The 17,086-nt window shown below is 45.4% G+C and overlaps 1 protein-coding gene across 1 annotated transcript in view; it reads left to right on the forward strand.

Moving 5' to 3' along the window:
* The window catches only part of LOC144820014 (protein NLRC3-like), a 548,927-nt gene that overhangs the window by 362,813 nt on the left and 169,028 nt on the right, over nucleotides 1-17,086 (forward strand). The window lies entirely within an intron of this gene.

Raw genomic sequence — 17,086 nt, forward strand, 5'->3', positions numbered from 1 at the left:
CTTTTCACTCACAGACTTGATATCAACAATGTGAAACAAAATGTGTTGCAGAAGTATAAACAATAAGAGTTTAGTGAATGTTTTATTTTTCTAACATGTTAATTGTTTATATAAAGGCAATAGCGAGTAAATTGTTTGTAATATAATATTGCTACTCGATAGTAATTCACTTATATCTGAGATATCCCATATCTTGGCTGCGGCACATTCTCAGATAGTTGTCAAATCTTTGGGAGTCTCACAACAAATTATGCAAATCAGCTGTTTGTACTTTTGCAAACAAAGGAACTCTGTCATGGTGACTTTGGGAGCTCGGGGGCTTTCCATCTGCGGGTGACAAGACGCTTGGCCACTATGAAGACCAGATCTAGAAAGCAGGAGGTAATCCTACTTCTCTTGAGCCTGCAAAACAGTCTCTGGAGACATACCTCCCACCTATATAGATCAGGGCGTTCAGTGCAGCTGGAAAATCGGTAGTGATAGTGATGTATGCAAGGGGGAGCAGGACCAAAGCATGTGCAGCAAATCAGCACACACCTGAAAGCAGTGCGGGCAAACAGCATCGTCTCTCTGATAAAACCTGTTGATGTTGGCAATTATGAAATAGGCTCTATGTACAAAATAGTGCTGAATAGGCTTGAATTGGGCGTTGCTCTGTATGTGTATCGGGATCTCCAGTACCGTGGCCCATTCCTTCTCAGTGCAAGGGTGTGCTAAACTGCCTCCCACTTGTGACGTAAAGGGAGTAGTGTAGTAGTGTGGGAGAGGAGGTAATCAACGAACCAGCACATGAGGTGTCTGTCTCCACTCATCACGTGTAGGTATTGTACTATGAGATGCATGGGCAGTTCTGTGGTCACATCTTGCCAGTGGCGCCCTATCATGGCAAGCACTGCGTTGTGTAGCAAGAATTGTCCCAGAGGCAATCCATCTCCCCCTTCAGCAACTCGAAAGTCACAGCATGCCATCTCTGTATAAGCCCCTCCTAGGCATACATGCCTACCTCATGCCAGATTGACAATTCAGATAACGATGTGGGCCCCCCAAGCCTTGGTTTGTCCAGTAGTGCCAACTCGGGTGCGTAGAGGATCATATGTTTATTGATGTGAAGGCATATGCAAAAGTAGTGAGTAGCATCCCCAGTAACAGTGCATCTTCGTTCTTGTGCAAGGGTGAAATAATGCAATAAAGCACCCAAACCCCAACTGGGGGAAATCATGCTTTGGCCTACAGATATAGACCTGCTAGCCACCTGCTATCCATTGGACTTTGGCAGCGTGCTAATATTATTATGGAAATTTGTAAAGCGCCTGGTTACGCGCACCGGCGTGTCCCCGCGCTAGATGAGAGAGTATGAGGTGGCCAGACAGGGAGGTTACATCAGTACTGACCAGAACAGGTGAGTTTTGAGAGCTCTGCGGAACTTGGCCTCAGAGGGTTCAAGACGCAGCTCCAGCGGAAGCATATTCCAGCTCTTAGCTGCAAGGAGCCTGAAAGATCTGCCACCCATACGAGCTTTGTAAATTTTGGGGTCAGCTACCAGCCCAGTGCCGGAGGATCTAAGCATCCGCTCAGGTCTATAGGGAGTGATCAGGCTATGCAGAGGATCGGGAGCCCTGCCCCCGATGATGCGATGACACATGGAAAGTGCTTTAAAGGTGATCCTTTCCCTGACAGGGAGCCAATGGAGGGCCTTCAGAGCCGCTTTAGAGGCCGTTCTTCTTGGAAGCCTCGGCACCAGCCGTGCTATGGCATTCTGTAGCACCTGGAGACGATTGAGACTTCTAACCGTAGTTCCCAGATAGAGGAGGTTCGAGTAGTCTAATCGCGGTGTCACCAGGGCATGCACCAGAGTCTGCCTGGCACCAACGGGGAGCAGGTCCAGGATCCTCCGCAGACTCTTGAGTATACCAAAGCACATCCCAACCACTCGATCAATCTGGGGAGTAAACGATAGGTCAGAGTCAAACATCACCCCAAGGTTTTTAGCCTGCCGACAGGGCACTGGAGTGGTGCCTAGGCATGCTGGCCACCATGCCGAGGATCACACATCTGGACCACTCCCCACCACGAGCACCTCAGTTTTGGTCCCATTCAGCTTCAGGCAGTTGTTAGACATCCAGGAGGCAAGCTCCTGCATGCAAGCACTGAAGCTGGATGCCGCAACATCGGGTGCCCGTGACAGCGAGATGACCAGCTGTGTGTCATCGGCATATGACACTAGTTGGATGCCATGGCTTTCCACAATATTGGCTACGGGGAAGCATATAGGTTAAACAGGGTAGGGCTCAGGGCAGAGCCCTGAGGAACCCCTTGATCAAGATTGAACATACAAGAGTAATGTTCTCCCTGTCTAACCTGAAAGCCCCTGTCGGACAGAAAAGATTGGATCCACTTCAGCGCTGACCCTGTGATTCCACCCTTGTTCAGACACTGCAGCAAGGTGAAATGTGCTACAGTGTCGAAAGCTGCACTTAGGTCAAGTAAAATGAGGGCCATCGTCTGTCCCTCATCTACCCCTTGCCTGATGGTCTCAGTGGCCATAAGCACCATAGACTCAGTGGAATGCCGTGAGCGAAAGCCAAACTGAGTTGGATGGAGCAGATTGGCTTTCTCCACATATGCCATTAGCTGAACATTGGCCACCTTTTCTGCCACTTTGGCCAGGTAGGGAAGGAGTGAGATAGGGCAAAGATTATCTAGCCTATCCCAACTTAGATTAGGCTTTTTTTGAAGCGGAAGTACTACAGCCTGCTTCCAGCTTTTAGGTACTGTATTGGATCTAAATGATAGATCCAAAACATCCCTAATATAAGGCTCAAGGATCTCGATACTCCCGGCAAGTAATTTCGGTGAATCCGGATCACGAGGGGATCCTGACTTGATGGAGCAGCATATCTGCCGTAGACCGTCAGGCGGTGGGGTGAGAAAGTTCTCCAGCCTATTGACACCCACAACCTCTAGTTTACTCTCTCTAAACTCTCATCCCCTTCTCTTTCCTCCTGAGAAGGTGGAGTAGACGGTAGCCACCTTTTCAGAAAAAAAAGCAGCAATGCGATTACATGATTCCTCTGAGACACTGGACGGGTCAACAGGTGAACCACAGAGAGAGATTTCTTTATAAATCTTAAATAGTGCTCAAAATGTGGGGCAGCTAATCCTCCCTTGTCTGTGGGAGAGTAAAGTTTCACCAGGGCCACTCTGCATCTCGACTTGGGTCAGGTATAGTGCTATGGCTCAGTGAAGCCCGGGTACAGACGGATAGAGCAGTGCCTCACGTCCTGAGTGTTGGCCAGGTGAGGTGAGGTTTTTTACCCGCACACTACGGGTTAAACCACGTACCTTGAAATGAAACAAGTAGTGTTATAAGTTTTATTTTTATATTTTTTTCATTTACATTTCACATCTGTTTTTTGTTACACACCCAACGGAGTAGCTTATACTTTTTAGGTCATTATTGCTGAAACATGTAGACCGACCCTCTAAACTAGACAGTTGCTGTTTGTTTTTTTCAAAACTGCCTTAGCACTGTTTTTAACCCTGACACTAAGGGATATATAATAAATAGATTTTTCTCTTAGTAGCCAGTTTTAATTTCACTTTTTTTAACTTTTTTGCACTGTGCCCATCAACTAATAATACACCACGGCACATCATAATTCTGGATTTAGTACATCCTAGGAGATCCTTAAAACATCCCTGTGCTCCTCCCTCACAGTGAGGGGGTTGTAGCCCTCAGCTGTACTAGGGGTTACAGCCGGGAGGAGATCCCAGATGATGAAGCATGTCACCTCTGGTGAGTGATGGGACTCTGTTTCACGAGTTGGAGTGCCCACATGGGGCTTCATTTAGGCGCGTTTAGATAGTGGTGAGTAGCGGAGGATGCTTTTGGGCACCAAGTAATTTTGTAGACCTCTAGACAATTTAGTTTGTTTCATAGTTTCTTGGGAAAGTGTCTTTGGAGGTCTTAAAATGTTTTCCCATGGACCCTCTCACTACCGGTTTTTGCATTCTCTCCCCTAGTATTAGCCTACCATTCACACATGAAAGAAGGACACCGAGGGTTCCCCAGGCATGCCCGACCACCTCCGCCACCCTGTGTCTCCCCAGCCATGCTACAAAGAAACAAGAGGCTACAAGAAACCACCCAAACTCTGCAACCTCTGTGTAAGAAGGAGAGGAACACATGGGTTATACAGTGTAGTGCAGAACAGCCAACAAAAGAAAAGGTGGAATCAATGCAGCCACTCTGAGCCGCCGAGGACAAAGCCAAGGTATTAGACAGCCATAGCCAGGCACTGTAAGGACCAAACAATGTCGCCCAACATCTGCGGTGTGATTACAGGGTTCACAGCTGAGTCCGCTCTAGAGGTCCAAGTATTTGAGGAGCTGTCTTCACTTATAGATGTGTCTGAGTCGTCATCTAGTGCCAAGCCGTGGCCCACCAAAGCCACTGCATTTAATAAGTTCTGGTGCCTCTCCCGAATGACCTGTTCCAAGTACAGTGCAGTCGGCTGCCGAGGTGAGCAGCCTGATCGGAGACGTCTGTTGTGGCTCTTTTTGGCCCCTACAACACAGGTTGTGGCAGCAGCATGACGCATGTGGTCCATCCTCGTATGCCTTGCTGCCTCCAACAGTCCCACATGTCCTCCGGGGAATTGAAGAAGTGCTTCTTCCCCTCTGCTAGAGGAGGGCGTATCTGATGTTGAGGTCTCAGCACGTTTCACCGCGAGCAAAGTACTGCATTGCGCCTATACTCTGAATGTGAAGTCAGTGAAGAACATTACTTTTGCATTATCCACTGTGATCTCCTGCACTTTCCGTACCTCACGCAATACAGCATCTCTGTCCCTGTAATCAAGTAGGTGGAACAACTATGCCTGGGACCGGAGCCCGGCGGCTGTTGGCGTGCCCGGACCCGGTGAGCACTGAAAAGAAATGCGAAAAAGTATCCGAAGGTAATAGTTGCCTCAACTAGTCCTCCACACACGCCAAGGCAGGAGTGAACTCCGTGCTCTCCGGAAGCCCATGACGTGGACTTTGTTGCGATGCAAGCACCCCACCACATCTTCCATGCGGCGCTGCTGGACATGTAAGTGCTCCGACATCAAGCGCATCGAAGAGTCAAGTGTACTAGTCTTGAGCTGCAGCTCTTTAGGAGTCAGCTCAGTGGTGTGCACTCTATCCACCAGTTTACGGTGATCCGCATAGAGCAATGTCAGATCTGTTGTTACCACATTTATCTAGCTTTCCAAAGGCCTATGCGCCATCTCCAGTGTAGCACCAATTTTGTCCAGCGCTGTAGACCTCGAGAAATCCTAAAAATCTTACTTGACCTGCAGGTCTTATGACTTAAATAATCTACTCGACCTAATTATAATGCTCTGGACCTATAAACTGATTTAAAACTATGTGAACCTGGGCAAGTATTGTATTTCACTGAGACACCGTTTTCTTCATTATCTCATATGAGAGCACCTTCAAATATTCAAGTAAGAGAGTTCAGCACGTCTGCTGTACAGAAAACTCTTTTGTTTGATTTAATAGACTTAACATTAGCTCCATATATATTACAAATCTAGCCACATATAGGATACACTTGACCGCAGACTCTCCCTTAGTTCATTAACTGCATTGTCATCAGGGCAGGAATGTTTCTCAAATCATGTTTAGAAACTATCACTTTTAATAAATACATAACTAAAGCTTAAAGTAGCAGCACTCTGTCATTTGCAATCAGCAGATTCTACATTAAAATGGCAATAGAATTTGTCATGGACATGTAGTTTTAAAACTATAATGTTTGGAAATAAAGTTTCTGAAAATATTTGTAATTCACACATCACCATGTAAAGTGTTGCTCCTATTTAAATCTTTGTTTGCATCACACTTATGAATTACAAAAAAAAAAGTTCTTTCACAATTCCTGATATATTTTTAAATACTTGTACTACTCATTTACAAGCTGTTTGAGAAAAAAAACTGACATTTCACAGCCTCTTGTTTCACAGTTATTGTCAGATAAGTCACTTGACAAAAAGCAATAACTGTAATAAGAGAAAGAAAAGAAAAGTTAACACCATTTTCCAGGAACAATTAGTAAAAAGACAAACTGACATTTGACCTCTGTCCTTTAGCAATCTGCAAATGTTTTAAGATAAAAACAAGATTTAAAGGCGTTTTAATTGCTCATTCACTTTCTGAATGAATAGAACACCTGTTTCTTCCAGCTTAAGTTTACCTGCCAGTAGGGACAAGTAAGTGCTAAAAACAGCTTGACCTGATAAAATCTTGCAATTGCGAGTGGGCGAGCGGACTTTTCGAGGCCTGCGCTGCTAGAACAGTATCCAGCTTGTCGCTTATAGATGGCGCTTGAGTAGAACCAGGCCAGCCCTACTTGGTAACTTGTTCCTTTCAGTGGAGGGCTTCGTGTTCGCTCAGAGTACCTGTGTGTGTGTGTGTTACTGAGATCCAACCTTTAAATTTAGGTAGCATCCTCCAGTACAGGAGGTTCTCTGCAGATTATAACAGCGTCATCAAAACTCCTTTGCCTGGCGCAAGAGGAACAAAAAGAGGCATCACAATAGAAAGAGGTTATGTACTGAAGAGAAGGCGTTGGCCTTACTCCTAGGTCTGACTTGTGTCCATTCCATGGTAATTGGTAAGAAGCCAACTAATGTTGAGACCATAAACTACTACTACTCAAAATGTACACACAGCTGTGCACAGCCCATTACTGTGAAATTGAGAGCTATACGGCAGCACGATAGTTTCCATCCTGTCTTCCGACCCTCTCAGTTCTTTTTAACAATGATAACCATGGGCCTGAAACATATTCTTTCATGTCAAGCAATTCCTGTGTGGTCTTTTATTTGAATTATTTACACAGCATGACTATTATAGTCACAAAATGATATAATTATCCTAATATAACATTTACATTAGGAATCTACAACAATGAATAAATACAGTTCGAGGCATATGGGCTGCAGATGGTACATTTATGAATAGATCGCCATCTGGTGTTGGGCTCGGATGATTGCACTTGTTTTTCTCTTGGAGAAGTCTTTTGTCGTCACGAGACCGATGACTCCTCCTTTGGGTCCTAGTGCGCATGGGCATCGGCTCCATCCTTAGATTGTTTTTTTCCGCCATCGGGTTCGGATGAGGATCGAAGCGCTCCGGATCGACTTCGAGAAAAAAGCGATATTTCGGCGCGTATTCCCTTTCCAATTCGACGGTATTGTTATCGAGCGAGAGTACATTTCCATTTCGACGCGATTCGACGTCAGCAACAAAATTTCCAACGTCGACGAGACCGGGAGGCCTATCTCGACGTAGTCCAGCCCGGAGTCCATGGAAAGGACTCCATTCAAAAAATGTCCGTGTGGTGCTAAGTTCCCACACAAGGACCTACACGAGGTGTACAACCTCTGTTTATCACCTGAACACGTATCCAGGGACTGTGAAGCTTGCGCGGCATTCTCCTCCAAGTCGACGATTAGAAACCGTCGAGCCCGAAGACATGAGGCGTTGAGAATGCAGTCAGAGGCAATCCCGGAGCTGTTCGAGGCCCAGCACCCCGAAGAGGAAGAAGAAGATGAGGACGAGTCGGGGTCGGAAGCGGACGAGTCTGACGTCGAAGAAATCGACGTTAATCAAACCGTGAGTGACGACGTCCCTTTACCAAAAAACCGACCCCGTTTGGTGTCGACCGCGCCTTCGAGCCCGGTCAGACAACCGAAAAAAGTTTCCGACGCCCCGCCTTCGGGCTCGGCAACGAAACCGAAACACTCGGCCTCCCACCATGTTGGATCCGAGAAGCGGTCGACCTCGACATCGACACCGAAGCTCCATACCAAGGAAAGCTCGAAGTCGAAACATTCCATGTCGAAACCAAAACATGCTTCGACGTCGAAGACTTCCTCGACACCGAAAATATCGGACTCGAGCAAACTCTCGGTGCCGAAAACACAAACTGACAGTCAGAAGCAAAAGCACCTTTCGGAACCAAAAACTTTGGTACCGACACAGGAGCATCAGACAGATCCAAAACAAAAGACTTTGTGTATTGATCCGCAAACTGGCAAGGTGGTGACAAAACTGCCTAAAAAGAGGAAGAATGAACAGTTGGACGACAAAGCTCCTCCTCCTAAAAAGAGAACAATGGGGACAAATACAACTCCTCCCCTCTCTCCACAACCTAAAGACACCCCCTCATCTCCTCTTCATCACACTCCACGGCTATCTACACCTCAAACAGATGTAGAAAGTGACACAGGGGAGGGGGAACTTCCTAGGGATGATGACGACACTGTCCCAGAAGACGCAGACCCATGGGAAGATTATAACGCAGTGTCAGATAATGATAACAACCCTGAACTGTATCCCTCAAAACCCTCACCTCCTGATGATAATACAGGTTTTGCACAGTTAATTAATAGGGCAGCAAAATACCACAAGGTAGACTTACATGCGGAACCTCAAATAGAGGATTTCCTTTTAGAAACACTACCTGCTGCACAAAGAACATCAGGAACACTACCAATGCTTAAGGGTCTCCTCAATCACACATCAGAAATATTCAAAGACCCTGTGAGGACTAGGGTATTAAACCCAAGAATTGATAAAAAATATAGGGCAGCCCCAAAGGACCCAATATTTATCAAGGGACAAATACCTTTAGACTCGCTAGTAGTCACAAACGCTCGTAAGAGAGCAAACTCATTAACTACAGGAGAAGCTCCTCCTCCTGACAAAGAGTCCAAGTTAATAGATGCCTCTGGCAAAAGGGTAGCATCCCAAGCGGCAAACAGCTGGCGCATAGCTAATACGCAAGCGCTACTTGCACGTTATGATAGAGCTCATTATGATGAGTTAGAAAAACTCATTACACATCTCCCTAAGGAACATCAAAAAAAGGCAGATCAGCTCATACAAGAAGGGAAGATAATAACTAACACTTCCATTAAGTGCGCCTTAGACGCAGCAGACACTGCAGCAAGATCCATAAACACCAGTATCATGTTAAGGAGACATGCATGGCTCAGAGTCTCAGGGTTCAAACAAGAGGTACAAACATCCTTATTGAACCAGCCTTTTGATGGGAAAACACTTTTCGGCTCAGGTACAGATGAGGCGTTAGAAAAGATGAAGCAGTGCTAACTTCCTGATGGGACTACTAAATATGATACTTCAAGGTATTAAAACAAATGTTGCATTAAACCCAACATCCTTCCCAAGTCGAATTTTATTTAATTTTCCAAATAGCAACTTTAGAAAGTTGCCTCTTTGGTGCCCAAGCTTTCCAGTAGTCGTTTTTTGTTCCAGGCAGCTGCTTTCTTCGAGACAGCCTGCTGCCCTCCCGGAAAGAGATGACAATGATGCTCATAAAATGGAACAAAAAAACCTGCTAAAGGAAAAGATGTGACCTCCTCCCGGCAGGATGGCCAGAGTGGGTGTGAGCCCAAGATGCTAGCTTCACAGGAGAAGCTGCCTTTGAAGAGCAAATGCTAGTAACACTATGAAAGGGCTAACGGTTTGTTTAGGTAGACAGGTTGGCATCTCAGGCAGAGGGGGAAACCCTGTTGTTAAACCGTTTTAACAAGGTATTATAGCCACCAGGTAGCCGCTCCTATTGGTTGGGCTAAGAAGCTCCACACAATGAGAGATGGGTATGGCCATGTTGGGAGTTGGCAGAATAGTTCACTCAGGGATAGGTAGGTGCCACACTTCACAGGAAGTCATCATCAGGCGGAGGAAACCTGGTAATCCATTGGTTAGTTAGTCACCACCATCCAGTGAGCTCATGGCAGCATAAAAGTCACACACGTAGCACCCAGACCTCAGAGCACTACTGAAAAGAAGACTAAATAAGGACTGCCCGCTGCTCCCTGGACCAATCAAAGACACTGGACTGCACCTGCTGAGCCCGAGGACTGTGCCTGCGGTGCCCAAGTGTCAGGCAGATAAAGAGACTCCAAGAGTTAGTTGGTTGACTCGCTGGTAGAGTCACAGGGACATAAAAGCTGAAAAGCCTGCACCTTTGACAAGCCAGTGCCAAGAAACCTGACTGCTGCTGGAGGAGGTGTTGCAGCCCAGGAGGCAGAGTCCTGATGCTCACGAGATGCCCCCGAGTATGCTGAACCTCTGAATGCTATCAGAGGGTACTTTTGTCACCCTGCAAGAAAGTTGTCACAAGTTAAAGGAAACAACTGGTTTTGCTCTAACTGGAGACCATTTGACCGGTGGTAACAGGATCCACGCTGGAGTTCATCTGACAATCGTCTGAGATCAACTCCTAAGGCCAAAGATGCCCCTGAAGCTCAAGGACCATAGGGTGGCCACAGGAAGGTCTACCGCACTAGCTCAGCAGCTTCAGTGTCCTACAGCATACATTATCCCTTGTATCAGGTCCTGCCTAGAGATTTGGAACTGGATTAGAGACTGCTAAAAGTATCAAGTAACTGTCACACTGGACCTTTTTAGTCCCTGTGACTGCCCCCTATCAGAGTTGGCCTGTTCAAGAGTTCCCACTTAGTAATTTTCAACTTGCTTGTCATGGCTAACCCTAAATTGCTATTGCAGATGATTACAATGATATATTGCACTGAGGAAAAAAGCAGTGATTTAGTGTTCTTTTAAAAATCACAACTCTGGATCCCTCAAATAGATTTTTGTTGTTGAGGTGTCAACCTGTTTTTGTACTACTTTATGTTTTACACGTGTTCCTTTGGTGAAGCATGTCTGCTCAGTGCTACGGCTATCCAGGATGGAGCTAAGGTTTTATAAACCAACCTCACCGGACCTAATATAGAATTGTGACATTATTGCACTGTGTGGTCGCTTAAACACACCATAGAATACTCCACAGTCTCACACCGACCTTGAAACAACTTTGCATTTTTGCCAGTTCAAGGACAAGGTTGTATATTTGCAAGTACTTATGAGTGGACATGTGACCAAACATTGCACATCATCAATCTCCAGCCAATGCAGCTTACTTGTATTGTGTATGCTTGCATGTTACCGGTATCACAGGCTTTCATGTGAGCTCGAATTGACATAGGGTCTGTCCAGGAGAGGGACATTTCATGCTACAGAGTTGCAGACATTCTGAGGTTCAATACTCCTTTTTCAGAAAGTCCACTGTACTGTCACTTGATTTCATAAGACTCTATCACGTTTTAAAACAGGCACAGGTCCTCAGTTTATTTCAAATTTTTTGGGAAGCTTTTTGTCAAATCCTGCCCATTGATGCTCGTGCAATGTCAAATTGTCAATTTTAGATGTGCAGGAAGGCATAAAGTTTAAAACAGCCAATCCATGGTCCTATTTTTTATTGCAAAGGGTAATTAGACTCAAATTACTATTAAATCACAGTTTTGTTAATACCGAAAAAGAGCAAACTTACACAAACGTGTATGCTTACCTTTGAAAATCTGACCCTAAATGTTGATCATGAAATTGTAGACTCCTATAAAAAAGTATGACTACAAATGTGGACATAGTTATCATGTGCTGTATTTGATAATAATTTGCTATCAAATAGAAATGTGAAATTTCTGGGTCCTCATAGTTGCATTCTAAATCATAATAGCAAAATGTGTTCACTCTTTAGCAGTGACATTTAATTGCACATCCTACACTGATGTGCATGTGGTTTTCAACTTACTTTTACTAGAGATTGAAGAGCTGATGGAGTATGAAGTTTTCACAGTTCTTGATATCAAATGGGATTAAGGAATTTAGTACAATGCTAACATCGATATATTTGATATCGATATTACTGACTTCGATATTACTTACATCGATATAAATAAATTCGATATTACTTACCTTAGGGTCGATATTCTGTCTCGCTATTTCTGCATGTCGCTATTACAAACTCAATATTTAGACTCTGTACCAAAAGTATATATATACTAAAAAATATGTGGGGTAAAAAAATGTGTGCTGTGGGCATGCAAAGTCCCCTGCATTGCTTGGTCGTACAACCGTCTTAGATATGGATTGTGAAATGCTGGAAGCAGTGGAAGGAAGATTGAGTGGGCAGCAGCCATACATTAACACTTGCTCAATTCTAGAATACCGCTTAATGGATATACCCATCATCAAAGTAAAGAGATTGAGGAATTGACATAATACATTCCAGTAGAAATCAGGATATGAGCAAAAGCAAATCTAGAAGAGGAGGGGCACTATGGCTAACACCTTATTAAAATCATCACTACATTCAGCAGATAATGCAGATGTCCCTGATAGGAAAGCATTTGTTTGGATCTTTTACTGACAAAGCCTTGATGAAACAACTAAGGCATGGGAGCTTTGCAATCAAAAGGACATTTCATAAGAGGAATTCCCAGTATTATAACAGTTCGAACATGTAAACTATGTGTAACTCAAACAACACCACAACAACTGGGGGTCGATTCCAATTCGGGAAAAACGGCTCCGAATAGCTGTTCAGAGCGTTTTTCCCGTACGAATCGTACCCTGCAACGTCCCGCGTACGTACGACGAAGTACGATTCGTACCAGGAGCCGGACTCCGAGCGAATCGTACAGAGACCGTACGACTCGAATCCCCGTACGAGTCTCCGTCGGAACCCGCTGTACGCAACATCTGTATGGCTCGCGGCTGGTTTATACGACCCACCAAGTACGATACGTGTCGGGTACGCACCCTATGACCCTGTTTTTATTGGAAGCTGAAAACAGCCGTAAAAGCAGAGTTCGCGCCGAAACAGGTACGGAACGCCCCCCCCCTCCGGATACGTTGCGTACCCCCATGATCGCAGGGGTGCACCCCGTACACCCACCGTACATGGGGTACAGTGCGTACCCCCCCATGATCGCAGGGGTACGCACCGTACCCCATGTACGCTGGGTGTACGGGGCGTACCCCTGTGATCATGGGGGGTACGCACCGTACGGTGTGTATGTGATTGTGCGCTTTTCCGTACGAATCGCCCTTACCTGACGTGAACCGTACGGATCGCGTCCTGATGCCCCGGTCCGGATCGTACTCGTCGGGTCGTACGGCGTGTGTAAGAGTCGTACGGAGAGGGCTCCGGATACGATTTGTACAGACGTGTTTTTTTACCGGATCGGAATCGACCCCGCGGTGTTTCAGACTCCATGAGCACACAATCCAGTCCACACATGAAACAACAAACAACTATATGATTCTGTTTCCACAATACAAAACACTTATAGGGGTTAGACTAAAGGTCTTTCTCAAAGTGGCAGTCCATTGCAACAGACAAATATGTTATAGACATAATAAAATACAGTTATTGGATTGTGTTCATAAAAGATCCTTCATCAATGACAAATTAGAAACAAAATTGCAAGAAAGACCAAATTACTGTTCTACTCGACAAAAAAACATAAATCTAAAAGGTGCAATAGAAGTACATATTCAAGAGAGAAAAAAAAAGGTATGCTCATTATACTTTCTAATTCAAAACAAGAACCAACATTCAGAGCAATACAGAACATGCAGCTCTTAAATTAATTTGTAAAGCTGCAGATGATCCAAATGACAACACTTCAAGATGTCATTCATCTACAATGCAAGGATGACTTTCTGCACACTACTAACTTCAAGAATGTAGTTTTATGTGCCAATACATCCATGTCATGTTTCTGAGGTCTGTAATGGTAGGAGTAAATTGGCAGTTTAGAGGGTTAAAATTGGCACCAGGAGTGTTCTCAAAATATTTGAGATGCTCAACCATTCTTTCATACTCACACCAAGACGATTGGCTGATATCAGTGGTCTCAAGTGAAAGAGGTACTGGCGTAGTGTTTTGTGAGCCACACTACAGAAAGATTTGAAATAGTGGACAATCACTGTATGTTAAACAGGAGGCATTCAAAGCCTTCAGCCCCACAATCACAGCAAATTCATCACATACAAGTTGGGCAGCACATCACAATTAGTTGAGCATCAGGGAACAGCAGTCACCAGTAGATGTTATAAAACATATCAATTACTTATAATTAAAAATAGATCTCCCAGCCGTAAACGTGTTTCACAGTCAGATACAGGGAACATTTGTACAAATAATGGCAGACTATAGAACAATGTTTATTTAAACTGGATAGCGCAAGATATTTAGAACTTGACAATAGGAAAAACATTGTACCTGTGGCACATCATGTTCCAGAAAAAGAAAACATACACATAGATTAATAAAGCAAACAGTTAAAACATGTCACGTGATTGGGAACTAAAACAACCCATAGTCATCGTATAGCCTTCAAACGTGGTGTGTGTTAAGAAAAGATCTGTTTGCAACATAGATAAAAATGTCAAAAGTTTCAATCCAGACATCAACAGTCACAATCACTGGGGAATGCTATGTCAATTAGTTGGTATGAGATCTTTGTATAGGTTTATCCCCAATTACACTTACTCTCCCTGGTACTGAACACGATTCACAAATCCAACATCACATTGATGTTAATTGCAGCACAATGGGCATGATGTATTTGGTTCTCAAACCTGTTGAGAAGAATTACCAATATTCAGTCTGGCTGAAGTGGAGGCTCACATCTCCTTCCAATCTTACCACTTGCCTAGCAAGTTTGTCAAGACTTGCAATGTGCATCAGAGTGCCTTCGTATTTGGGGCCAAAATAAGTGGGTGACAAACCTTTTCAAAGGCCTTGTCCTGCCCCAAATGTCCTGCCAAAGGCACATCATGAGTCAGACCCAGGAGACAGGCTCTGAAGCAATAGGGTACCACAAGCACACGGGCTGCCCTAGGCGCAGCAACCTTAGGCTCACTAAAAAGGAAACCATTCTCCCAGTAAATACAGTATGAGCCAGACTTCTTTCCAGCTGCCTGGTCTGCAGCCTTGTGCCGCAGACCCTCAAGAGTAGGGCATTCTTTCTGCTCCTTTCAGAATTCCTCCCGGGTGGGACCCCCTTCTTGCTGCCAATGGATCAGCTCAGGCAAGCCCCCAAAACCATGATGATTTGTTCTATTCTGTCATCTGACCATCCTGTGGCTGTTTTGTACAGTTTCAATTATTGTTTGTGCTGTGAATTGTGTGATTTAGGTATGGGTCTGTTTGATGAATCTTGGGAATGTTTGAAAGCATGAATGCAATATATGAATCAGGAGTGTGGGACTTGATGTATTGTATTTTGTGCTATTGAATCCTGATATGTTGTTAAATACCATATTTATTTATTGCTGAAATGTTTGTTAAAAAATTAATATAATTATTATATATTTTGTAAAATCTTATGTGATTGATTAACTTCGCACTTGATCTGCTCCGTTGATAGTGTATCTATTTCAGGACCCTGTCCTAGGGCCTAGTTTGAAGATTTGGGGCAGGTAGTTTTTTTGCCTTTGGTGTTTCTTATTTCCCCTGTGTACCTGCCTCTATTGTGTCATGGATCCCGCTTCTTAGTAGACCCAGCTAGTCCCAACCAGTATGTGCGCATCATGAAAGGCAAAATACAGACAGACAGTGAAATTTAATGCATGACAGATGCAAGGCAGGACAGAAAATTAATGTGCATTTACATCCACAGCAGTCAGTGGAGACGAGGATGAATCCCCCAACCCAGAGGCGATAGGGCAAGAGGAGGAGGAGGAACTGGAGGAGGAGGAGGGCAGCCCAGTTATCCCTCAAACGCAGCCGGCGGAATGCAGTGCCACCATTGTCCCCGCTGGAGGAGGAAGGCCAGGACACCGATGGCAATGTCCAACCAGTCCCGGGACATTCAGAGCCACAACACCGTGTTAGAGCACGTGCAGATCCTATACCGCCAATACCATCCAGGCACAGGGCATCCACCTGTGCAGCAGTCCCAGGAGAGGACACCGTCTTGTTGGAAGTCCAGCGCCTGCAGGCAAGAAGCATGAGGTCAATACAGAGGCAAATCAGGGTTGGCTTCATGGGCATGACGGGTGCCCTGGAGGCACTCTGTACCTGAATTGAGGGCGGATCGTGCTGCTAGGTGCAGGGAGATGCAGCTCTTAGACCTCTACACCAGGGCGGTCAACCGCCTTTCCTCAGCGACCAATGTGCTATCAAGGCACAGCATCAGTATGCAGCGTGAGGTGGCACACTGCAGCCAGGATGTGGCAAGGGTCCTGGTACAGGTGACATGCTGTAGTTGAGCTGCGGGCATCTCGCACTACTGGTCCAGGAGTCCTCACTCCAACATCTGGCAGAAGCAGCATTACACCCCGCCCTCGGATAGGCGCCATAGTGTGCATCACAGAAGGGCTTCTGGGACAGGTGAGGAGGGCACTGCACCCACAGCGAGGGGCTACGGGCTGACAGCGCCGCAGTTGAGGTGCTCAGACTTGGACAAGGAGATGGGTGCATCAACCCAGTGTACACGGACACTTGGTCCAGATTGTTCATTTACACTGTTATCCTAACATGTGCTGGGCATTGAACAATACTTTGTGTGCTACACAGGCTGTGTGCCGATATATATCCTGTACTAAAGGAAATTAAACACAGTCTTGTAATTGATATTTAGCATTGTGTCATCTTTTCCTACCTAGAAATAGTTCTTTGTGATCTCATCTTGCCTCTGGCGCCCAGCAGCTGCACCAATTACACTGCCTGGCATGCGTCCTGGCACTGGCCCCTCCTCATCTGATGAATCCGATTCACTGAGCTCCACTGGTGTGCCTTTCCTGGTGGCGATGTTGTGCAGCATGGCACATGCTACCACTATCTTGCAACAGGTCTGGGCGCTGTATTGTATTGCCCCTCCACTCATATGTAGGCATCGGAATCTGCTCTTTAGTATTCCGAAGGTCCGCTCAATGGTACATCTGGTTGCTATGTGGGCACTGTTGTACCTCTGCTCCCCAGTGTTGGCAGGATTCAGGTAAGGAGTCAGTATGTAATCACGGACCGTATACACACTGTCACCTGTGCGGTGGGAGGAATATGGTTAAACACTGTCCTGCCAATGCTGTCCTTTACTAGTGTGTCCTTTGAACAAATGCAATTACCTAGTAGGTATCCCTCCCCAAACTCCCCACTTGTGAGTCGACGGTGTATCCCACTGTGGCGGAAGATGAAAGCGTTGTGTGTGCT

Source organism: Lissotriton helveticus, chromosome 1_1 (assembly GCF_964261635.1).
Source record: "Lissotriton helveticus chromosome 1_1, aLisHel1.1, whole genome shotgun sequence".
Lineage (NCBI taxonomy): Eukaryota > Metazoa > Chordata > Amphibia > Caudata > Salamandridae > Lissotriton > Lissotriton helveticus.